The 25095-nt window shown below is 47.5% G+C and overlaps 1 protein-coding gene and 1 pseudogene across 1 annotated transcript in view; both read left to right on the top strand.

The window, feature by feature from the left end:
* Nucleotides 1-25095, top strand: part of LOC143344987 (uncharacterized) — a 90813-nt gene that overhangs the window by 37472 nt on the left and 28246 nt on the right. The window lies entirely within an intron of this gene.
* LOC143345713 (5S ribosomal RNA) lies at nt 3443-3544 on the top strand (annotated as a pseudogene).

Raw genomic sequence — 25095 nt, forward strand, 5'->3', positions numbered from 1 at the left:
TCTAACGAGCCCGGAGGATCCTCGTGGGAAATGCATCTTCGTCGTGGAAGACGCTCGGCGTCGAAGGTGCACCGGAGGAGATCCGTGGCCCTCGGGCTAGAGATACTGCAGGGTGCTTAACGAGCAACGTCAAATTTTTTTTTTCTACAGCTCGACGCAATTAGACTCTGTCCCGTTCGACGGAGGGACGCGCGAAGAGTAATGGCGCCGCGCTAAATTGCACGTGGCCCGACCTGTCCGTCGAGCTACGGGATCGTCCGGGACTGTCGAACGCCGTGTAAACGGCAACGGGGCCCCCAGACCGACCTGTCTGATCTCATTTTTTCCCCCGCGTCCCCGCTGACAAATGCCCGCTCCCGCTCCTACGGCGGCTTTTTTCTTCCGCTTGGTAATGACGTCGTTACGCATGCATCGTGTAAATACTGTTACGACTTCTTTCAACGGCGTTTAACGTCGCTCAATGGTCGCGGAAGGTAACTGTATCGCCTCCATACTGTTCTCTTTACTCCGTCCTCGCTGCCACCGATCCCTAGAAGCACTCCAGAATTTTATCTCTAATTCATTGGGAATATGTTCTTAGATACTTTCGACGCCCGAGAAGAACATCTTTGGGCCACCATCGAGGTCTATTAATTAGAATAAAATAAAAGACACTTTTTCGACAGATCCGCGAACTCTGGAGGTTGCAGTGGAGGACTCTGGATTTTTCAGGAACCCCGTTCCCAGTAATTCTTTAATTTAATCGCGGCAGCGAGCCCGCGCGTTACACCGGCTCATCGGTCACGGACGGTTTAATAGATCTCCGGGCATTAGCCGTCCCGACTTAACAGCCGGTAGATCGTCCGGCTCTTTCGAAAAGATTAACGCAGAGGACTGCGCGTTAACGACGCTAGACGCGTAATCGTTTCGCTGGCCGTCCAGTGGCGAGCTATTATTGCTCGCCGGTGTGACACGCGTTCAGGCTACCGTGATCGTCCATAAACCAGGTCTTGCGCCTAGGAGAGTCGCAAGTAGAAAATAGATTCCATCGCGGAAAATAAATCTAAGTGAAAACGTTCGTGCGTCCTTACGCGGGTCTGCGACAAGAAGCATTTCCGTGGACCCTCTCGACGAGAAAGACCATCTTATCCGTTCGTTTCGCCTACTCGATGGTATTCGGAGGAGAAAAAAAGTAACCTTGGCTTTGTTTTATTCTTTCGATCGATCAATCAAGCCCCGGAGTGACGCCTCTCGTGGGAGCCATTAACTTAAACACGGTTTAATAGTCGCGGCGGATTTTCAGCGGGATTTTGACGCGCGGAGTTAATGTTTCCTCCCGGTGATCGGCCAGATAAATTTCTGACAGAGGAAGCGGGCGGTGAATAATATTTCAGAATTTATGCGGCCCTGTCGGGAGTTCTCCCGATTCGTAACCTGTCGAAGAATCACAGTTCCCGGAGCGACGCTCGTTAATCGCGCGCTAATTAATCCTTGGAACGCCGTGGCACACAGTACAGCGTTCCACGCTCATTTTTATCGGGGATTTATTTCCTAAGTTTGTTGCAAACCTCGGATCTACGAATCTGAGATCCACTGAAGTGAAGTTTATTGCTTTCGACGAGATCTCTTAATAGCCAAGCTGTCGTCATCGTTTTATTAAAATCGATGACGGAATACAGTTCTTTGGTGTGATAACGAATACTTGTATAAATGTAGTATCGTAGAGATGATGTATAAACTATTGGTTTTGTTTTCCGTCGAGTACAATGTTCCTCCCTTGGTTGTCTGTAAGTAACGCGTGGCACGGACTCTAATTAATTAAATCGTAACGCGAGAAGTGTTTGTGCATCGAAATGGAAACAAGCCTGTCGATCGAGGCGCGCGTCGATCGCTCGAATCGAGATACGAATCTCTGACAACGGGTTATGAATGGCGGCGTTGCCCCGACACTCTTGATTCGCGTACTTTCGAATCGAGACCATGGGATCTTTGACCCTCTCTGAAAATCGTCGAACCACGTTGAAACGTGAAGTTGATTTTTAAAGATGACCACTTCCTATGCAAAGAGTCGAGTAGAATGATTTTCCCCGTTGCATCGCGCCTTTGTTTTCGCGTGGAGGCTTGTTAACGAAAATGCAGGCGAACTGGGAAACGGCGGTGAATACGTAAAGTCGGCGATAACCAGACGCATCAAACGGTACTGCCAATTATCGAGCGTAGATCGGAGGAGGGCGCGCGTAAACCGCGGATCGCATTAACGTCCAGGCTCTCTTGGGGGGGCCATTTTTCCGAGGAACGGTGGGATAAGTTGTCTTGTGAAATAAGCCGCGGCAGGCAAATATTTCTCGATCGGGCCGAGAGAAAGAACGAAGGAGAAAGGATCGAAAGTACAATCTGATCGTCGAGTAACACACGGAGAAACGGTACCACCCGGGTTTTAATGAGCACTCTACCTGGCGCGGTCGACCCCGGGTCATTGTTTGCCTCCGTGGGTGGAAATTAATGCGGTCTTACATTACCCGATCGCCGGGGATATAATAAGATGTTTAAATATGCGACTTCACACCTGCGCCACCCCGGTCGTATATTAGCATTTTTCACATTCGCGAACAATGGGCCTATCGTGACTTACCTTTTACCGTGGAAGCGGAAACCGCGATATTTTACTCCCCGTTATCAGGAATCCGCGATACCTGTACGTGACTCATTTTCAAGCGCCGATGGCCCTGAAAAGTCGCTTTGTAGGCTGCATAAATTCGCCAAATGGCGTAGAAAAATCAGCTTTCCTGCGTAGAACGAAAAAATACCGATCGCGTCGATTCCCCGAAAGCGTTGCCGAGAGGAGGTCGAGCGGGGGCGCGAAAGAAGGGAACGTATCACGCGAATCACGCATCTAAGCGCGATCTAGGCAAGTAGAGGGGCAGAAGATCGACGGGACACGGCACAGGTAGCAGAATCGGCTCGGCTCGGCGTATGACGGCCGATGCCTTAGCTGGTAATTATCCCGGGAGCGGAGCGAGAGTCGTGCGAGAGCCGGCTCCGACCAGCTGCTCGAGTCCACCTAATTACGAGCAAGAACACTAAACTGCAATTAACAAGCCTCCCTGACCGCGCCATTTTGTCTTATTGCCGTGCAAGCGGTGGCTCGGTTCTTTCTACTAGATCCCGCGGACGTGCCTGCCCGATCGACGGCTGACCTCGCCAAGGATGGATCGCCTCGAACAGGAAATCGACCGCCCGGAGGAAACGTCCGGCTACGATCGGCCCCTACGACGATTAATCTCGCCCTTCGTACGAACGCTATACGCGGACATCTTGTTTACGCGTCTCCTCTTCCACCAAACTTGGCCCTCTCGATCGTAGACAGATACTGACAAACTTTATCGTAATGGTGACTCGCTATGAATGAAAGGAACTTGTTTCGTGTGAAGGTTTATCTTTGACTAAATTAAAAATAAAATTTGTCAACGATCACGCCACGTTGGAAACACCGGTTCTCGTCCGATCACCGAAGTTAAGCAACGTTGGGCGCGGTCAGTACCAAGATGACCGCGTATTGTTGACATTATTATTCTTTTATCTATCGGTTTTATAATTAAGCACTACTTGCACACACGGTGTGGTTTCTTTTCATTTACAGTCACCATTGTAGCGTGTGGTTCTGTAATATCGATACATATTCGCGTAACTGGAGGGCCTTCAGTGATTTGATTGGAAAGGTCCCGGAGATTTCAAGCTGCCAAAGACGCGCGAGATCCCCACGACCGGGAAATTTACTATCCGCCATTACTAACCGCGGTTGGCGAAATCGAGGCAATTCGCAGGCAATCGTGACACGGCGCCAATCACTGTCCCGAGAGTACGCGCGCGGCAAGATCGGTCCCGTGTTCCATTTTCCAATTCCTCGCTCAGAAACGAGCAATTTCGGAAGGCGATCGGCCCCGGATCGTTGGGCAACGAGCGCCTCGGTATGGACATGTTTCTGAACGCTGACGCGGAAATACGCGGCGTACACATGCCTATGCATTTCGATCATCGGTATTATCGTCGGGTCGATCGGCGCGCGCGGACTTTCTCACGGATCGGCCGGTTGGAAATGACGCGGAATCGAAGCGACTCCGTTCGACCGGCACCGACATCGACACCGACACCGCCGATGCCTAAATTAATCCTAGCCTGCTCGTTACCGCGCCGCTTATTTGACGAACCTTTGATCCCGCGCGGTTAATTATCGAATTAAATGCCACGAGAAACCGGCGTCGATTTCTAAACCGAACGTTACCTAATCGAGACGCGCGAAACAATTCCGGAAGCTTCAAACTTCCCCCAACGGTGACAAACTTCATTCTCCTCGCGAATGAGAGATCCTCAAATCTGGAAATAGTTTCACAACCACTGCAAAGGCACTAGTATCGAGATCGTTTGCACAAACTTCCCCCAACGGTGACAAACTATGTTCTTCTCGCGAATGAGAGATCCTCAAATCTGGAAATAGTTTCACAACCACTGCAAAGGCACTAGTATCGAGATCGTTTGCACAAACTTCCCCCAACGGTGACCAACTTCGTTTTACTTGCGAATGAGAGATCCTCAAATCTGGAAATAGTTTCACAACCACTGCAAAGGCACTAGTATCGAGATCGTTTGCACAAACTTCCCCCAACGGTGACAAACTTTGTTCTTCTCGCGAATGGGAGATCCTCAAATCTGGAAATAGTTTCACAACCACTGCAAACGCACTAGTATCGAGATCGTTTGTACAAACTTCGCCCAAAGGTGACAAACTTTGTTCTTCTCGCGAATGAGAGATCTTAAATTCTGAATATAATTTTGCAACCACTGAAAAGACACTAGTATCGAGATTGTTTGTACAAACTTCCCCCAACGGTGACAAACTTCGTTCTACTTGCGAATGAGAGATCCTCAAATTTGGAAATAGTTTCACAACCACTGCAAAGGCACTAGTATCGAGATCGTTTGCACAAACTTCCCCCAACGGTGACAAACTTTGTTCTTCTCACGAATGAGAGATCTTAAATTCTGGAAATAATTTCACAACCACTGAAAAGACACTAGTATCGAGATCGTTTGCACAAACTTCCCTCAACGGTGACAAACTATGTTCTTCTCGCGAATGAGAGATCCTCAAATCTGGAAATAGTTTCACAACCACTGCAAAGGCACTAGTATCGAGATCGTTTGCACAAACTTCCCCCAACGATGACAAACTTCGTTTTACTTGCGAATGAGAGATCTTCAATTCTGGAACAGATTTCACAACCACTGCAAAGGCACTAGTATCAGGATTGTTTGCACAAACTTCCCCCAACGACGACAAACTTCGTTTTACTTGCGAATGAGAGATCCTCAAATCTGGAAATAGTTTCACAACCACTGCAAAGGCACTAGTATCGAGATCGTTTGCACAAACTTCCCCCAACGGTGACAAACTTTGTTCTTCTCACGAATGAGAGATCTTAAATTCTGGAAATAGTTTCACAACCACTGCAAAGGCACTAGTATCGAGATCGTTTGCACAAACTTCCTCCAACGGTGACAAACTTCGCTCTTCTCACGAATGAGAGATCCTCAAATCTGGAAATAGTTTCACAACCACTGCAAAGGCACTAGTATCGAGATCGTTTGCACAAACTTCCCCCAACGGTGACAAACTTTGTTCTTCTCGCGAATGAGAGATCTTAAATTCTGAATATAATTTTGCAACCACTGAAAAGACACTAGTATCGAGATCGTTTGCACAAACTTCCCCCAACGGTGACAAACTTTGTTCTTCTCACGAATAAAAGATCTTAAATTCTGAAAATAGTTTCACAACCACTGCAAAGGCACTAGTATCGAGATTGTTTGCACAAACTTCCCCCAACGGTGACAAACTATGTTCTTCTCACGAATGAGAGATCTTAAATTCTGGAAATAGTTTCACAACCACTGCAAAGCCACTAGTATCGAGTACATACATGGTTTGAAGCATTTTGAAACATTCATAAATATTGTGAACGGGGATGTATCGAAAGATCAGTTCGCGTTCCGTATTAAGTAAAACGATTCGCAAACGTGCAATTAGACTGGAATAGAAAAGTTTCTTTGGAAAGAGTTTCGCCAGTGCCCGTTACGCCTGGCGAACCGATAATTTGACTATCAATAATTCCAACTAGCCGCGGAACGGATAGCCAACGCGAGAACATATCCACGGGCCGCCGATTTCTGTAACGTTTCAGCGGCGAATAAAACAAACGACCAGATCGGAATCGCAACGGCGATCTCCCCGGAGTCATAATACTGTAAGCTGTACGATAGGTATATATTACATAGGTGTGTCACGCGAGCGATTACGAGCAGGCAATATTAAACCGCAACGCGGATTATTTCTCGGGTCCCGTTTTTCCTCTTTTGCCGGACTACGCTCGGCTCGTTGCGTTTCCACTTTCTGGAACTCGACGATCTTTGAACGTATACAGGGTGCGGCCGAATAACGCGCGCTAGCGGGTGTCGAGCGATTTCCTGCGACGGAAAATGGGAAGAAAGTTGTTTTATTTTCGTGGGAATTTTGTCGAACGTTCCGTAGATCGTCGGAGGTACGGTTTACAGGGTCAAAATAAGAGCACCTCGAGTTCGAAGATTAAATAAACATCTTTGTTGTCACGATAACGTTGATACGATCCAGCACATGTGCATTGTTGTGAGCGTTTTACGTTAAATGCCAGCTATGGATATCGGTATTATGCTTCAATTAGTCGTAGATATGAAATGATTACAGTCTTCGCGGACACTATAATTTTCTTTATCAAGATGGAGTTCAGTAGCAGGTGGATAGCAGGAGCTTGAAATCTTAAAGGAAATCAAGGAACAATTTGTTTCTCCGACGCCATCGAGGGTTTGTAAGTGGAAATAATTGGGACTCGTTGACTGCTGCGGGCGCTAACGAGCGCTGAATCGATCGCTGTACCGCGTGCGTTCGACGCCTATGAGCGTTTACGAAACACGCTCCGTAAACGGGGCCGTGAGATTTCCGCACGCGGCTCGTCGCGAGTGCACGAATTTTAGAAAAATTTTAATTTGTTATATTAGACGTTCTTTCTATTCCCATAATAATTGCCAAAGAAGCGGGGGGAAAAGGTTCTCGTATAAATTAAAATTAAGATCCCGTATCCGATTCTATAATTATGCATTCTGTGCCCGAATTAACGACTTCCGTCTCGTTTCTCGAGACACCGTCTTGTTTCGAAGGTGTCCGCGGGCGACGTTTTCGCGTCCACCGTCTGCGCGATACCGAAAACACAGACGTATTCGGATAGACGCGGTAATTATGCGAGCGGCATGAATAAAACTGTTTCCCCGTGTTGTTTTAATAAATGCAAAATTCGCCCTGAATATTCATGCCGGCGGCGGGTGGTTCCTTTTGTCGTTTGTGCCCGTTGCTCGGGCTTTAACACCTGGAAAAATGGAAAACACGCCAAGACGTCTCTCTTCCCTCGAGGTTCCCCTAAACCGAGCATCTTGGACCGTGGAAATTTCTTAAAATTATTATTTCGATCCCTTAACGTCCACCGAATTCGTTCGAGCGTATTTCGCGCGGTATTTTTCGTTCAAACTTTTACGCGTTGCGTCTTTGTCGAGTAAATATCGATAGAACTAGAAGGTAAAAAGCAACAGTCAGCGGTTGATGAACGAGACACCGACGGAAAGGGGATAATTTTTAAAAAAGTATCATCGTTCCTTCGACATTGTCTCTACGCCTTGTTCCGCTGGCCAATCATTGCCACACCGTGCAATTCCTTTTGTTATGCAAGGGACGTAATAAACGTTCCATTAGACCGGCCGGCGAAGACTCGAGAACGACTTCTTCGTTAACTTGACTTTCCATCCATAAACAGTGATGCGTGGATCGCCGTTGCTTTTATTGATGGTATCGCTACTATTTCTAGTTACACGAATGTATGGTTAACCGTTTATCTCTTTCGTTGGCCGGTTACGTCGGTTGGTCATTAAGCGGAAGATTAATTAAGTTAAAATCACATGTAACGGGCCCGACAGCGTAACGGGTTGTTGTACAGCTTCACTTTGTCGAGGCTCCCTTAATTTGACAGGAGAACGAACGGAAAGGTACTGTTGCTCGCGTCGCGGATTAATGCCTGATTAATAGACGCAATAATTCAACGATGCAATCGTTTAATGGTAATTAATAAACACGCTTTATCGGGATAGAATAATGCTTGTTATGTCATTCGTGCTATCTTACCGTCTCTGGGACGATCCAAGGGAACGGATGCCATCTTTCAACGATCCTTTTTTTCTAATTTTCTTTGGAACTACGTAAAAATTTCCGACGCGAACAGGGTGTGTTTTTGTGCAGGACTGTACCCAAGGTGGTCCTTTCGCGTCGACATCGATAGCGTCCATTAAAGGGTGCGCGTTAAGAGTTTTCCCTTTTGTGTGGCGCGCAGACGGTCCCGCGGGTTCCGGATTGTTTGCCGTAGCGTTTAGCTCGGTTGTCCCCGAATCGTCGTCCAGAAACGAGCGGGGCCTTGGCTCGCCGCCATCGCAATTAGCACCTGCAGGGTCGTTAACGTGTCCCGGAGCTCCCGGGCTTTGCCTTTTCGACCGCGTTCCCTCGTTTTTCTCCCTTTTTTCCCCGAACGTCGCTAGGTGGACTCAGAACCGGCCGAAAAACGTTTTCATTGTTGAGCGTCCGGTCAGGTTGTTTGATCGAACCGGTAGCTGTCCCGACCGCGCTAAACAAATCTCTGTTTGCACGGGAACGTCTTTTACGGACTCATTATACGTACGAGCTTTTCCTACCATCCGTCCAGTGGTGCGTCGTTCCTATCTATCATTCATTATCGAGATTTCCGGGTCGACGTTTGCACGAGTAATCGTCTCCCCTATCCCCCCCTGAAGGATCCCATCTTCAGAGTCCGGCCTTTGTTCCCCTCTGCGTCCTCGGGCGTTTTCACATTTACCTTTTTCCTTAGGTTCCATTGTATCGTATCCACCGAGACTTTTTTCTGTTTATGCAACGCATCGTCGTCCCGGGGGTGACACGGTGCCACTTTAACCATTCCTAGAGACACAAAATAAACAGAGATCTCTTACGAAAGTCCGCTTCGAGTGAAATTTGTACACCGTATCGATTTGGGATTAATAACAGAGTGATCGAGAAGCAAAGAAGCAATAATATCGTACTCCCCGATATGCAAATTCTTAACGCGCCTCCCGGTACAGGAACAAAAAACGAGAGCGCAGACGGTCAGGAAAAAAGGAAAAGACGCGCGCCGCGTCCTAATAATTTCATTTAACGTGCGCGTTTAACGGACAGGCGAAAATGGTAACGCAAGGAAACCGTTCAAGGGCCCGTTCCGTTAACGGAATTATCTTAATTACCGAATTAACGCGGTCCTTTTTTCCATCCTCGAGGTTTAACAACAGTTCGGGGCCACGCGAAGTCCATCCAACCGCGAGGGAAACGCAACCCCGAGCAAGGGGAGGGGGGTGGCGAACGTTCTTAATTTCTTATTGTGTATTAACATGCCACACGTGTGATCACGCGAGCAGTATCGCTGCTCGGAGTTTTTCTTTTTCCCGCCACGAAGGACCCCGTGTGGGAGACCGGCAGCTGTGCATTTCAGATAATGCGATCCCGCGTGCACCTTCGCTGCCCTCGCGATCTCTGCATTACGCCCGGTCACGTTATCATCGATAACGAAGAGCGTGCACACACGATTTCGACGCTCGTCGTTTCGATCCGCGGTGTCGTCGATCTTCCAAAAATTTCTCACGACTTTTCGATAACGTAGCCATTTTCGAAAAGTCGCGTCGAGGATATCGCGTTGGATAGAATGATTTTAGTATTTCCAGACGTTCGAAGACATTTACGGGTGTGTCAGGAAGTTCTCGACCCACGAATTTGCATTGCCGCGAATCGATATCGTTCGCGACCCAGCGAGCCTAGATATAAATGCTAATCCGCGGGTGTCGTTTCCTGGTGCAACGTGAAATTTCACACACGCGCGTTTGGACGAGCTGTCGTCGCGGGATGGCGTACAGGGGGGGGTTCAAACACAGCCGACCGTAGGACTGTCAACGAGCCTGACTGTCACGGCGATGGCGAAATTTGCATCGCCGCGGACGCTTCTCCTTTCACGCCTTATACGAGGAATGACAGCCTCGTAATCTGCGTCCTCCCACACTGCCACGGTCTTATTCTCGGGCTCCTCGCGCTTGCAACCCTTCCCTCGTATCCCTTTTTCCTCCTTTTGCTCCTTCGTTCCACCCTGCCGTCATTTATTCCGGCTCGCATCCGCCCGCGGCCTCGACGCGACCTCCGCTTTGCACGAACCTTACAAACTAGAGATACATGGTAAAGGTGCAATCGCATTTATTCGATGCGTTTAATATCCACGTTTCCTTCCATTGACACAAATATCAGAGTATACAGGTTTCACTTCCTCGCAGAAATAAAAACTTAAATACTATGAATTTACAGGAAATTTTGTGTTCTTTTCACTGGTAACAGTCAAATTTTAAATATATCGGTTTACGAAATGTTTACTTTTTTTACTGAGGTCCTCATTTTCCATAGTAGTGCTCGTAATATGGAACACTATATGTTCCTTAAGTTTTTAGATATAGTAGGTTCACGAGATAAAAATTCATAATTTCGACAATTGTCGAAATAATCGAGCTAATACAAAGCTGATGCACTTACCTTATCATGTATATTATCAGGTCAAAGATCACCTTGCAAAAACTCAGACTGTGATATTTTCTCGAATATTATTTTACAAACGATGGCAAAAATCACGATTCTTTAATATTGCGGTGTTTCAAATTAAGAACCTACGCAACGTGCTTCTGAGGCGCCATTTTGGTCTCCACGGCGCAGCTCCAGGAGCTCTCGCGTTTTACGGAATCATTTAAAAATATCCAACTCACCGATTCGATGCGGAATGAAGACGTATTATTGCAAATTTTCTTTCCCAATCGTTTACTATATCGCAACCTGTTGGTCGCGGTGACACAGCTCGGGAGCGATTCCTGTGGAATGAATCGACTCACGCATGTACCGCGCGGCGGTCCATTGCGGTGGAAATCGGCGAACGTCACGCACCATTAAGATCCCCGAGATTCGATCGCGCAATTAGCGACGATCGCCTATTAATTACCCCGCGATTAACGGCGATGACGCGTCACTGTGTCCGCGCACGTTCAGCCCGTGCAGGCAATTAGTCCCGAGGAATTTTACGAGCAACCCGTTCCCCGACGGCCCCCGTCGTTCGATCTTCGTTTACTTCACTCTCCTTCTTTTCACCTGCAGCCTCGAACGCACCTTTCTCCCGGCAAATTGAATTCCCTGCGAACGCGAGGAGCAACAATCGGCCGTGCTTTGCGTACCCGTTCCGATCGTAATAGATTCCGCTGGATTCCGGTTAATTGGCGCGTCCAGCCGTTTACTCGCGACGAATCTCCATAGCAACATCCACGTTTTCATCATTTACGTTGATATTATTCGGATAACTTCTGGAATATTCGAATTTCAAGAAATAGACCATTTTAGACTGGGGAGGGATCAACGAACGACGATCTTAATATCCGCGTCCCTGACCCGGAAAGAGAAATTGATCAAAACGGCTCTTTCCAACGTCGATCGCTTAATATCAATTACCCTCGAGGCGCGATACCGCCGGTAGGTATTTTTTTCTCCCCGTTTCGAGAACGCGTCTTTCATGCACGATCCGCGAGAAGGGGAAGGAGACCACGGTCTTTTTTGCGCAACCGAGAAGATGCATCGCTCGTACGTCAAAAGCGGCCCTAAAAGACGCACTGCGAGGCGTCGTTGACCCAATTACACGTCGGAATACAGTGTAACCTCTCTTCTCGAGTCTCTCCGTCTTCGCGACTGTGAATGAATAGCCGTGGCCGCCTTCGATCGTTGAACCAAAGCATCTCCTTGTATTGTGATCGCGATTCCGTGCTCTTATTTTATTTCACATTCAATTTCTCTCTATGTATCGAGCTTTGAATTATAATTTTTTGGAACTCGTCTCCGAGTTTACTCATGCAATAAGGAAAAATTCTAGAGGCCAAAATAAGACGAAAATCAAGAATACCAATTTGTCGATGGTGGCTTCGTTAAGAAGTTATTAACGTTTCAAGTTCCGCCAATACTGAATTTTTTTCTCGAAAGTGCGTAGGCTTTCGAGGGTATGTCTATTCACCAAAAATGCTTGCAATTAACACCTCTAGCTAAAAATAATTTTTTTAGAACGATTTGAAATTTTTCAATTTCGCCGAAAAATTTCAGCACCTACTCGAATTTTTTTCTCGAAACTGGGTATGTCTAATGACCAAAAATGATTGTAATTGACCCCCGCAACCGAAAATAATTTTTCCAAAACGATTTGTAGGGTATAAATGAAAATCAAGAGACTATGGTCTAATACGATAAAGCTTGCAATTTAAATTTTAGTGATTTTTGAAGGATGTTGAAAAAGTAATCTGCCAGTTTCGTACGATGGAATTTAATTCGTAAATATAAAAATGTACACGGTACATAGTAGTACAAGCGTTATAGTCGAAGGGTTGAGAGAGGAGTAAGATGGCGTCGAGCTGAATGGGTTATTGTCTCCGGAGCGCGGTGGCGCGATGGGACAGAAGAGATATTCCAGCAGGCCTGTTGACGGAAACTGGAACCGCCTTTCTAGAATTTCTCGCGCGAAGGAACAGGCAACGACCGGGTGTCAGCATAATCCCGCGCTCAAAGAGCTGTTTCGTAGCGGGACACGAAGTGGACGAAGAACAAGGATGGACCACACAGCTCGCGCTGTTATTACGCTGCACGGAGGGCGCCACCACGGCGTTCAGCTTGATTAATTATCATTGCCGCGTCGGTCGCATTCACCATTCGGCCGGTACGTGCGCACGACATTGTAGCCCTATAAGGTATCGTGCTTCATAAACCAGGTCCCTCCATTTTTTCAATCCTCCTCGCCTTCCTCTCCTCGCGTCCTCCGTGAATCGCCAACCGATCGTCTCTCGCGTTCCATTCTACAAAGTGATAGAAAAATTATGAAGATTTCAATTTTATCCATTATTGGTCATTGCAATGTAGTAAACAGAGAAAGAGAAACGGTGAAACACTTGACTATCATTGCAATACGTTATTAATTTTTGCGAATCCCGAGGCAATCGCAGAAGACGATGCAACGAGTCCTCGCGCGCGATATTTAATCATCTTCGATCCGCTTAAAAGGACCCCGAGTGGTTATTTACGCGGCGTGACGAGTACCCCCCGGCGACGTGCGGTGATTCGGCGATTCTTCGGAATCTTTGTTCCGCGAGGGACCACAAATTGTCTCGTGTTACACGCATCGTTCGACTCCGCGTGAGAGAGAGAGACGGAAGGGGGACCCGCGACGCGGAGGATTCCTGGCTTTCACGGTTCCATCGTTAGCCGTCCCATTCGCACCTGCAGCATCACCGTTCATTGTGCACCTGTCATGTTTCACACCCTTAAAACAACAATCGACGTTGACCCGGCCGGGATTACTCGAGGGACTCCGCTCCATCTTTGTTGCTTGCCGGAGTCCGACAAAATCGCCGTTTTATTTATTTACGTAGGGACGGAGGCAACCGGGGATCAACGGGGAACGCCAGAAAGCCACGTCTGGCTCGTTCCAGGTGTTGTGTTTGCTCTGTCGGGGCCTAAATAAAGATCCTCCGTGTCGCGATGGCCGATTGTCGGGGACGCGGAAGCCGTCGAAAATGTGTCGACAACGGGTTGACTCGGTAAAACGACGTTTCGAGCTAGGAGAAGAATCTAACAAACATCTCTAGCGCTATTAATTTCCAAAGGGAACTTGCAAAGATACGAAACGTTAGCCTAGAAATAGAAGTTATTCCTTCGTCCATCTTTGCTCGACCGGTGCTGCCACCCGAGTCGCGACGCGGCAAATTCAAACGGCGCGCTATCGAGCTCCCCACGATTCGACCTCTCGAGCCCATCCTTAGCCACAAAAGTCTATCGAGGCAGTTTTCGCCAGCTTTTCCACGAGTAATGGCCGTATTTAGGCAGCGGGCGCTGTTTGCCATCGCGGCCCTAACCAAACGCGATCGAAGGTATTTAACTCGGTTCGGAAAATACGATACCGGCTAGTTCTGCTCGAGATCTTGACCGATTCCCGTAAAGAATCACCGTTCGTCTTGGCCCGTGGAGGACAGAGGCTGGCCAAGAAGGGTTTATTTGCGGAGCAAACAGAAAATGCGAGCGAGGCGTCGACCGAGGCGGAAAGGGTCGCTGAAGGAAGGCAGGACTGGGGATCCTTTCTCGAGAACTCGTAGAAAGGCTCCTGCGGCTCATTGTTTATCTTCCAGCCGCAACAGAATATTCTTTCGCGAGAGGCAACGGACTCTGATGGGAGCGTGCTCGTATACGGAACGCCCTTCCCTCTCGCAATCGCGCTTTGACAGTCGCTGACGAGTCCATCAGTTCGGAGTATTTGCATCTTTACGAGCTGGCTGCGTTCTCGCGGCCGCACCTGTACGACCGCCGGAGGATCTGTCGACGTTTCCGAGCGCGTCTGTCTTCGGGCGATGCTGTAACCCGGTTCAACCGACCATCCTCCAGCCTCTCCACTCAGCTTTGTTTCTTACAACCTCACCTTCGGGGCTCCTCTCTCGTTCCTCCGTTCCTTCGCGAGCTTTCGAATCAACTTCTCCAGGGGGGGGAAGGAAAGAAACCGACCACGCCGCCGGTTTCCGATCTCTTTATCCTAAATTAAACTCCAAACAATATCCACCTAGTCGTGTACTCGATAGACATTCACGTAGTAACACTGAAAACCTTTTCATGAGATCAGAACTGTGATTTTAGACAATCGTAAACTATACAAATTAAAATTTAGTAATCATTTTCGTAACCACATTAAAGCACAATTGGTAGAATTGCTTACGAGGCCAAAACTTTGATTTTAGACAATCGCAAACTACGTAACTTGAAACTTGTAGTACTTTCGTAAAATTTGTGAATCCTATTCAAATTTATTTTCTTTGACATTTCCATGTCAGTTCCAATGTAAAGAGTCTTGTCAGACATATATGGATTACGTGGCAGTCAAAGTGTTAAAATACTTTTCACTTGGACGATAGAAAAGAACGGATAATATCCTAGTTTCGCGAGCACATTATTGGACCAATTTTCGGATCTCCCGGTCCTACATTAAATTCTAAATAATACGTCTCACCTGTAGAAGCGAAAACTGCCCAGGTGTTCCCTGGGAACGTTCCCCGTCCGACACATGTTTCGAGAATCGGCGAGTGGGATCGTGAAGATCGGAGGGGAACTGGAACGAACTTTGCGACGTGGATTCGCGATGAATCGATGACGATATCCGGAATCAGCGAGTGTTATTACATAATGAGCTCGCGAATGTACACGCAACGCGCTGAAAGGCTGGAACAGGTGCTCCTTTCTATGGTTACCGCGTGGGAAAGGTTTAATGACGGAAATGAGTACGTTTATAGCACCGCGATGATAATATAGATGTCCGTAAAAGACTCCGCCGGAGGAAAGTCTGAGCTTGAGATTCCTCGAGACTTTCCTAGCGTCGAGGTCTTCCTGGATTCACGGTTCCAAGAGCAACGATCCAGCACTCGTAAATCCAAGTAATCTCGTTTCGAGCACACAAACTTGGAATTGATACGTTTCGAACCTATACTTAGGCATTCTTTCCGCAAACGCTAGCAGAAAATGGAAATTTAAACTTGTGTGATAATTGCATAGAATCGTGGAATGCAGAAGTTTGCAACCATTTTGCCTCGTGACCTTTCTGTCTCCAATCGTTTTAATGATACAGTCTGGCCCAGTCGCGTGGAACACGGTTTTTATTCTCGAGTTATATTCGTTTGTTGGGAAAAATGAAGGACTGGTTGGGTGGGTGGGTATACCACGTTAGCCATACTGTTACAAAAATACGCCATGTCGGTTCCCGTGGAAGGAATCGCCATCAAACGCGGTCAAACGGTCGGTATAAGAATTTTTCATCGCGAGTCGAAGAAGAGCCTCTGTTATCCAGGCTCTGGGGGAGGACAGGGGCAGGATCCAAGGAAAAGAGAAAAGCCCGGGACGCGGAGAAAAAGGTGGGAGTCGGATGAAAGGAAAGAGAGGAGAGCCGGAGAGGAGAGACGGAACGGAGCAAAGTGCAGATCGTACTCGTCGTCTGGTTGCCAGGCAACGCGCTAATTAGCCCACCCAGCTCTCTGAAGTGGATACTCGACGGTACTTGGTAACCTCTCTCCTCCCCCGCGTCCCTCTGTCTCTCTTTGTCCGTCTCTCCAGCAGGATAGTGACATCGTACCGGCAGAATCATTAATGCGGCGGTCAATCGAGAAATCAGCGAAATCTGCTGATTTTCCAAGCCGAAAGAGGGACGCGACTTCCGCTCGACCGGGTCGTGTAAATCAATCCGAAGCAGTAAAACTCGATCCCAAGAGCTAGCGGAGTCCTTCCCTCCCGTCGGGAGCCAGGACTCGTCTTCCAACTTTCATTTATTAAAACGTCGATTCGTACCTGAACGTTAAACGAAACGTATTCTTTTACAGGAACTAAGAAAAACTTAGTTTCTCTAGGAAAGTATTTTTTTTCGAGGCTTCTCTGGATATTCGCGTCGTAATTATTTGCGTAAAAAAGACGCTCGAAAGCTCTTAGTTTCGTTTGTTTATGTAGAATATCGGCGCACCGATCTAATTATAGGACGGAAATTGAACGCGCCGGGTCAAAGCGTAATACGGCCTCGAAGCCCGTTACCAGTAATAGATACTAATTGGAAATCGTCGTTATTAGCCGCGGCTGAAAAATTCACGCTGAACTCGTGCTGCCGAGATTTATGGTCTTTATCTGGTAGCGTTCGAATCGCGATGTTTACCAGTGAATCATTTCACGCCGAGGAGTTTTCCGCGAAATTTTAGTAGATCGTTTAAATTGACCCTCTGCAATTTAAATTACACTTGGCTTACGAACAACGTTGCGCAATGGGACTGCTAAATACAAACTAATAAATAAAATTCCCGAAACCTTTACCTCATCAAAGATACTCCGTGAAAATCAGGATCCTGGGTTTCTTTTGCACGAGTTAAAAAAATATTTTAATATTCGCCGTACGAATTCAGCGCAAAGTTTAACGTCCCGATATCGGCACTATAGTACACGAATACTCCGTTGCTCCGCGAGATTTGCTCGTAACGCGCGAGTAACGCTCATTAAAGGTTAACGGAGACTCAAATATCAATCCAAGATCACGAACTGCGCGGACCAAAGCGAGCAGAACCGATTAACCGGCGCATAGGTGAACAATGGATATCTGGCCGCGCGAAAATGTCAATAGAAAATTGTGCAAGTAATTTACCGCGAGTAATAAACGATCCTGGCGCACCGGGGCTATTAGTTTTTTTTTTTTTTTAACGTTACGTTCTCACTTTCGAGCACGAGACGGCACCGAAGTCTTCCGGTTCTTCACGGTACCTGTCTAATGGCGACCGAGCGCTCGCCCCTCGACCTAGAAAGAGGCTTCCAATTAAACGACGAGGATCTACCGCTGCTCTTCTCGCGTATTAATGATCCCGGGCAGCGATCTTTGTTGCGTGTCTCGTTAATGCCCGTTTTTCTGAACTCGAATGCAGACGGTTCGACCTCCGTCTATCGAGGCTCCGATTTAAACGGACACGCTCGCCAGCGGCCATTTAAATGCCAGCAGTCGGAAAACTAGCGTAAGCAGAGTTACGGTCCGATCCTGGACGCCGGTAGTCCATCTGCCTTTAAACACTGCTCGAACGTTGCACGAAGAATAGTTGAAAAGCTGTTAATCGCTCAAAGCTGGTATACGTTTCGGATCGTAAAATCAACTTGTCCGGGGAGAACCGGATATTGGACGATCGAAGCGGCTCGCCGTTCAATCTAATCTCGAATCCTTGAAACGCCGCCGTTTAATCGATAGCAACGTTCCCTTTGATTTATTTAACGCTTCGAAACAGATTTTCTTGAGATTTTAGGCGCGTTAGGATTCGTTTTCGATACGAAAATGACGCGACCGCGTGGGTAATCGACACCGACGCGGGGGTCGATTTCAATATTCATAACAGTCACGCGCGATATTCCTGCGTATTTTTCTGAGAAATGTCTGTACTGCAAGGGAACGACCCGTAATTGCAATTTCAAATGAAGACATAATCCGAATAACAAGGAGCAATTTATAATAATGAGTAATACGTAGGAGTGAACAATCAGCAGTTTTCGAACGAACGCCGCGAGTATTCTTTTCCATTTTCTATTTATGCGACACGGAAGCGCTAGGAAACACATTTATCTTACGATAATAGGGTGTTAACTTCAAAACCGTGTAATTAAGCGATCCTAGTAAAGATAAAGCTCATTAGTGTTCGAATAATTATGAGCAATAATGCACCTGCAACACGCGTTCTGTATCCTATGTCGTGATTTCGAATTTAGTTCGAACGTTTGTCAAAACGCTTTACTACGTATGCACTTACGCGTTCAAGAAATTGATCGTTTCGTATCCTCTAAAAATTAGTATCCTCTAATAGCTTGCAAGACTAAATCCTACGAGCACCTTGAAAGTGGCTGACGATTATCCTTCGTCTCCAGCCAGGGACGCATTTCGAGATCATTCGACATCACGATTCGCCATCAATCGTCCGTCTGCGCGCCAGACAGTTCGCAGACCAGGATCCAAATCTCGGATCAAGGTTCCAAGTTTCGTAATACGAAATAATCGGCGTAAATTCGGTTGTACGCATCCCGCAGCGGTGCACAACTCAGACCTCGAATTCTCCATCAGGTATATATTTTTAAGAATCTTAGGCCGGTCAAACTCGACGAAGTTTGCGCGCCGCTGCATCGACACGATTCAAGGCTGCGATTCCAAGTTCGATGGGCAGACCTTTCCATTTCTGACGAGTACTCTTTAACGTCTAAACCAGTGATCGTAACCTTTTCAAACCCACAACGTAGAAACTTAATCTTTTCGGGCCTGCGGTGCAGCGTAAAAAAGAGAGAATTTGACGCGTTTCGTAATCGTGAATAATGATACGATTTTTAAAGCTATAAAAAGAACCGGAATTCTTCGACATTCTCCCAACGCAGAGTCCTAAATCACTGATTCGTACCAGTGTTTTTCAAAGGGGGTTAATGTATTTTCTGTTAACGCGTACCAACGTTGACGTCGCTTCACGACTCGAAGGGTTCGTTTTGTAGTTCCTCCCTCGTTCGTTTAGCCGAAGATCGATCTCGATTAATCGCGTTTCATCCGAGACCAAACACTCGGCGGTGCTTTGTGTAAGCGGCCAGTCCCATCGACGCTTCCATTTCGACTCGAACGGTGGCAAAGAATAAAGTTTCAGAGGAATCTCTCTTCGGGGTCTCCCGTGGCATCCGTTCGTCCGTTTTGTCGGCGCTTCAAGCTGTGAAATTGCTCCGACTTATCATTCGAGCTAACGAGTCCCTAACCGTCTTCACGCTTCACACTCTCCTCGCTCTGTCTATTCTCCGCGCCTTCCTTTCAACGGCGTGGGACGTCGGGGACCCTTTACTTTCTTAGCTTTCGCGATTAGAAAAAAGTAAACTTCGCTTAAATCGCCCATTTTATCGATCAGGTAAACAAACAAATATTCGACGATCGTCCGTGTTCGAAAAACGAATCACACTTAGAGAGCACAGAGCTGTAAGCCCCGGCGTAATACGATTGGAAAAATAACTGCAGGCCAGGGGGCAGTTTCGAAATATTATTTCAGGATTACGTTGCGGCAAGAGCTGAAATGCAGCCGTGGAACGGTAATGGAACGCATCATTCCACGTTGGAATATAATTTCGCGGAAACTTTGGTCGTAAAAACGGACTGATTATGTAATATCGACGCGCAAATATCGGAAAAATTCGTTCAAACGAAATATCTCGATAGTAGTTGTTTTCTTCCACGGGGATATTTTTCAGTGAAAAATTACGAAGCGGTTTTGTTATTTGGAATATTACTCCGAATTATCATTGTTTACTTTAACTCTAAATACGATTATTTATTTCGGTGGAAAAAAAAAATTCCGGGCGCCAAAAAAGAATCCTGGCTTGTCACCTTGCGAAACGGTGATTTCGATGCCAGCAATCGTCCGTAATTTATGCCTCGACCGCGTCCATTGTTGCTTCACACGTGTCTAAAATCAGCTTCTTCTCGAACTTCGCTTCCGCAGAATTGTTCAAAATTCCGAAACTACTTTTTACGGGGTGCTAACGTGTTCATAAATGTACAGTTACCCTGTGACGGTAAAAAATGGCGTGTGTTGGTTCGACGAAAACGGGCCCGAAAACAGCTGCTCGGCTCGAAACACCGCGCGTGTAAGTTAATAAATGCCATCTGCGAAACATAGCCTTCGGAAACGTCAAAGCGCCTTTGCAAACGTCGATCCCGTAGTCGCGGCGACGACGTCGCCTCTGCCTCCTGGTGATCGTTCGATCCCGTCGCGACAACCGCGACGTCGTCGTAACTCGTCTTTTTGATTAACGAGGGAATTATCCGGGACACCGACACCCGGTTGCGAGGAACAGTTATTAGGAACGACCTAACCGTCCTCCAGCAACTGTTGCCCGCGACGCGCCATTGAAAATGCCCGGTTGTCGCGTTCGCGAACAACTCCGTAATCATTAATCACCAATTCCTCCGCGTTGTCGACGTTCGGGACGCGCCGAACTCTTCCTTCAATGGGTACAGGGCGATCCAACAATTCCACCTGCTCCTCACCGCCATCTTTTATCATTCGTTGTGGACATGATAGTGTGAATTGTGGAAATGTGGAAGTCAAATGAAAAGAAATTTTCTTTGGTGTTTACTTTACAAAAGTCGATTGCCAACCCCCTCACGTCCGTACAATATATTTCGTTTGCAATAGCAAAGAAAACTCATTAAAAAAGACGGAAATATGTATCGTTCTTGTGCACCAAAGCTCGTCTGTTCCTCGAATCGAAGAGTTTGTTGCGCCAGCGAAAGTTTGTGGGTCGTTGCGCCGTGCGTTCGTCGCGTCGAGGGGTTAAGGATTGCAGACTACAGTGGTACTCTATTACTACGGTAGAAATCTATTTAGACGAACCTGTCGGAGAAGAAGACGGTTCAGATAAATGGACAGTCTCTATAATAGTAGTTCTCTGATTTCTCTACCAATGATTACTCGCACGGATAATAAGAGTTTACGTACGGGGTAACTAGATTGTCGGATACCAATTCATTTTGTCTAAGCTAATCTCTTCCCATCCGATGAAAAGGTTATTCCTGCGATCTTTCGTCGGGAATGTATTGTCAATTACGGAACAGCGGTTTCAAGAGTCTCTTCCTTCAAGCCACCTGCTCGTAGAAGTTTAAGTGTATCTCTTCTTTCGATCTTCTGGTGCTCGAAGCTGGATCTAACGCCGAAAGTACCGCGGATGGTGGGCTTTGAGTCGGCCTGTAGAACGGAGAGGACGCAGGTTCCGGGGCCTGGAATCCACGGGGATAAGCTGCCCCGGGTCTCCGTTACATTAAAAGCTTATTCATCGTGCGTCGACATTGTCAACCGTTTTCATCGGTGACGCGTGAAACTTCAAGGGGTTTTAATTGCGCGAAGGTCGCGGCGCTCAATCGTCCCCGATGACTGTCGACAATCGACGTTACCGTGACGCGTCCCCGTGGAAGCGACAAGAGTGACGTAACGACTCGACAATGAAACCCGGCGGGATAGAGAGATGCGGTTTTTCGATCCCGTGGATCGTGGTTTCGCGCCCGTCTCCCAGCTGTCGGCCGTCACCGCGGCTGCCTCCTTTCGAAACGGCCGATCGGTTAACGATTTCTTATTCTCGTTCTTGTTATTATCGCGATCCTGCCCTCCTCTTCCTCTTCTTTATCGGCGTAATATAGATTCACGCAAGGAGCGCCCTTAATTTTAACGTACTCGAAATCCAATTCGAACGATACGTTCCTGAGCGAGCGTCGCGAGATCCGATACAAAAGGCCCACCGAACGGCTGCCCGTCCCAAATTTTAGCGAGACCCCTGCCACGAATTAGGTTCTAGCCAAACGTTCCATCGTCGAAAATTACCGTAGAGTGGCCGGGACACGTACGCGAATTTTGCGTGATCGGTCCGCGGATCGATGGTTCGAAAGGGGGTGGCGCGGTGGACGGTGATTAGGACCGTGGCTCCGTGAGCGCCGCGTTTAAAGACACACATCGTCCTGCAGAACAGATTAGAATAATAGTCGTCGCCGTGAGCCGGCGGTGGTCGTTTGGCCCGCTCGGAGAATAGTTTAAACTGTTTAACATAATAGCCGCGGCGGACGTCGATCCGGATCCGGGGACCCCAACAATTTGCCCGACTGTTCTCTAATGTCAACAGATTAGCCGTAATAGTGAAATTACACGTTCGCGTAATGTCTCACATATGGAGTCGCGTCGCTTTCGCCCGTAATTCTCCTGATCGCGGCCTGGTTCGTTCTGTCCTCCTCCATCGCGCTTTCATCCCTATCCCTTGGTCCGGTTCTGTCCCCTCGACCGGGACCTTCAATCCCGGCCCGGGAGATTTTGGTAATGCTAGGGTTAGACCTTATACCCTGGACGAGAGGTCAAACGGCTTCACGGGCCAGATTACATGCATTATTTTTGCGCTCCGCGACGACCAAATGGCCGGTAATTCGAGCGGAACTGCGATCTCCTCTCGAGACACCGACGCTCTGCGAACCTCGACTTTCAAAAGGGGACACGCTTGATCCATTGTTTAATCTAACGAGAATGGTTCCTTGGGAGGAAAGTAGTTAAATGGTCGAAGCAACCCCCAGCAACCCCATTTTGCATTTTGAGCCCTCCAGTTCACGATTTGCTACCACCTGTACAGTTTTGTAGCGATTCTTAAACGGTCCCCGAGTGGAAGTGCTCCGGCTTTCACCGAGATTAGACGCAATGGAAAGTGCGAATACCATTGTTCGAGCGCATCGGAGCATCAAGAACCCGCGAGATTAAGTAACTCCCTGGGACTGTCTCGTTTTTTTTCAATTTTGAAATTAATAGAAGCAATGATTCACCGGTGTGTCTGGCGTATAAGGTAATCGTTAATGGCGATTACGTCGACGTACGGTCAAGGTTGAACCTCTAACGAGGCTGCAACTTTTTCAGAGACGGTCCCAATCGCGGCACGACTCGATCGTGATCCTTTTTCACGGGATTATTTCGCAAGACGCGTCGTCGCGTCTCGGTAAGTTTCTCGGGGCTTTCGGTTTCCCGGTCACGTCGGGCGTCGAAACGTCGAAACGGATCGCGAAACGTGACGCGAGTCTTTCGAGAAGGACGGAAGGAAGGAAGCGGGTGTACTCCCTGGATAATAATGATCTCAGGATCGACGGATGACGTACGACGGGGTCCCCGAGGGGGCCGGCGGTTGATCCATTGTTACGCTATCTCTCCTATTCTGCCTCGCGTTTAATGCATAATCTATTACGGGCTTTTAACAATAAGAACCACCTCGGCGAGCACTCGTCTCCTTCGTCCGAGGGTCCCGCGTCGAATCGATCTTCCCGCGGCTCTCTCACCCTCATATTTCACGAATGTTTTGACGTCTGCTTCGTAAGCATCCGTCGCGAGGGTGAATCGGTCACGGGAGGGTCGCGATTCGACGTCTACGACGATCCTCGCCCGGTGGCTTCGCTCTAAACACAAATTTAAACGAGCAAATCGAGTAGAAGCGAGGATTACATTCCTCTGTGCGTTGGTCTCGTTCATTATTTAATTCGAATAAAATTCTACCTATTCATGACTAATCATGGAGAATGGACGACGATGGTGCAAACGTGATGTTAAATGCTCGATACAAAATATTTTCAACTATTTCTTAGGAACTTAAATCGTAATATTTAGGCTGAGATTCCTAACAAACTGTGTTGTATACTCGTGAGAATCGTAGGAGAATAGAAAAGGAAAGAAGGGGGCCTGCTAGTGGACTCGTAAGAAAGGCTTTCTAGCAGGCCCTGCCTTAGACGACTGAGATATTGGGAAATCGGTCGAGCGCTTGCGAGAGCACCACCATAGTAGGCCATCGTTACCCAAAAGTCTGAATATAAATAAAAGTTTGTCAGTTTCTGTGACAAACCACGCTGTGACAGTGGATGGAGGAAGAGGAATAGTTTGGCCATTAAGGGTCGTTGCCGAAAAATCGTGGAGCGATCCGGTCGCGCAGGAAGTGGCCTTTTACAAACGATCCCGTCATTGAATATGTATATCGAGTAGTGCATTGGCCTTGGAGCCCAGCCAATAGATTAATAGCCACGGAGTGATGCTCGAGATTTCGTCGGTATATATCGCATTACGGGAAATGACGCGCCAAAATCTTGGAATGACTTCGCGAAGAGGAGCCCGACGAGACGAGGAAGAAGGGAGAAAGGGAATAAAGGCAAACAGAAAAGATGGACGGCAGTGGGGGGGGGGGGGGGATTCCAACGAGATCGTATAATCACTCTTTCTTCTTTCTTCGACGATCCCTTTCGAGCCCTTTCTTCCGTCTTTTCTCTTCGACGACTCTTATCCCCTTGGATCCCTCGCGTTCCGTCGTTCAACGATCGATCCCTCTCTCGAGTATAAATCTGGGATTCACCCGTTTCCCTTCGATTTATCCTGCGCGAATCAACACCTCGTCGTTCGATTTAGTTAGAAATTCTTTTACGTTATCTAAACAATTTCCTGGCGTGGTTACGACCTGGAAAATGTAGAACAGCTTTTATTATCGTTCTGTATCGTGTGTGCGTTCAGCCAACGGTTAACCTAGATTGGATGTATTTCTGTGCAAACTGTATTTAGTCAGAAGGGTTCTGCAGTGTATACTATTGGAGAAAATATCGAAAACGTTGTTATTCCCGATAACGGGTCGTGCAGAAATGTGTTATTCTACATTCTACGCAATATTGTCGAAAACTCGACCAATATCAGAGCTCATTCGTTTCGAGAATTCAAGGAAATTGTAAGCCAGTGTCTTGTTCGTGTTCTGTCGCGTAGGAAGCGTCCAAGAAAGAGTCGACGTCGATTACC

This window comes from Colletes latitarsis, chromosome 1 (genome assembly GCF_051014445.1).
Source record: "Colletes latitarsis isolate SP2378_abdomen chromosome 1, iyColLati1, whole genome shotgun sequence".
In the NCBI taxonomy this organism is placed as follows: Eukaryota; Metazoa; Arthropoda; class Insecta; order Hymenoptera; family Colletidae; genus Colletes; species Colletes latitarsis.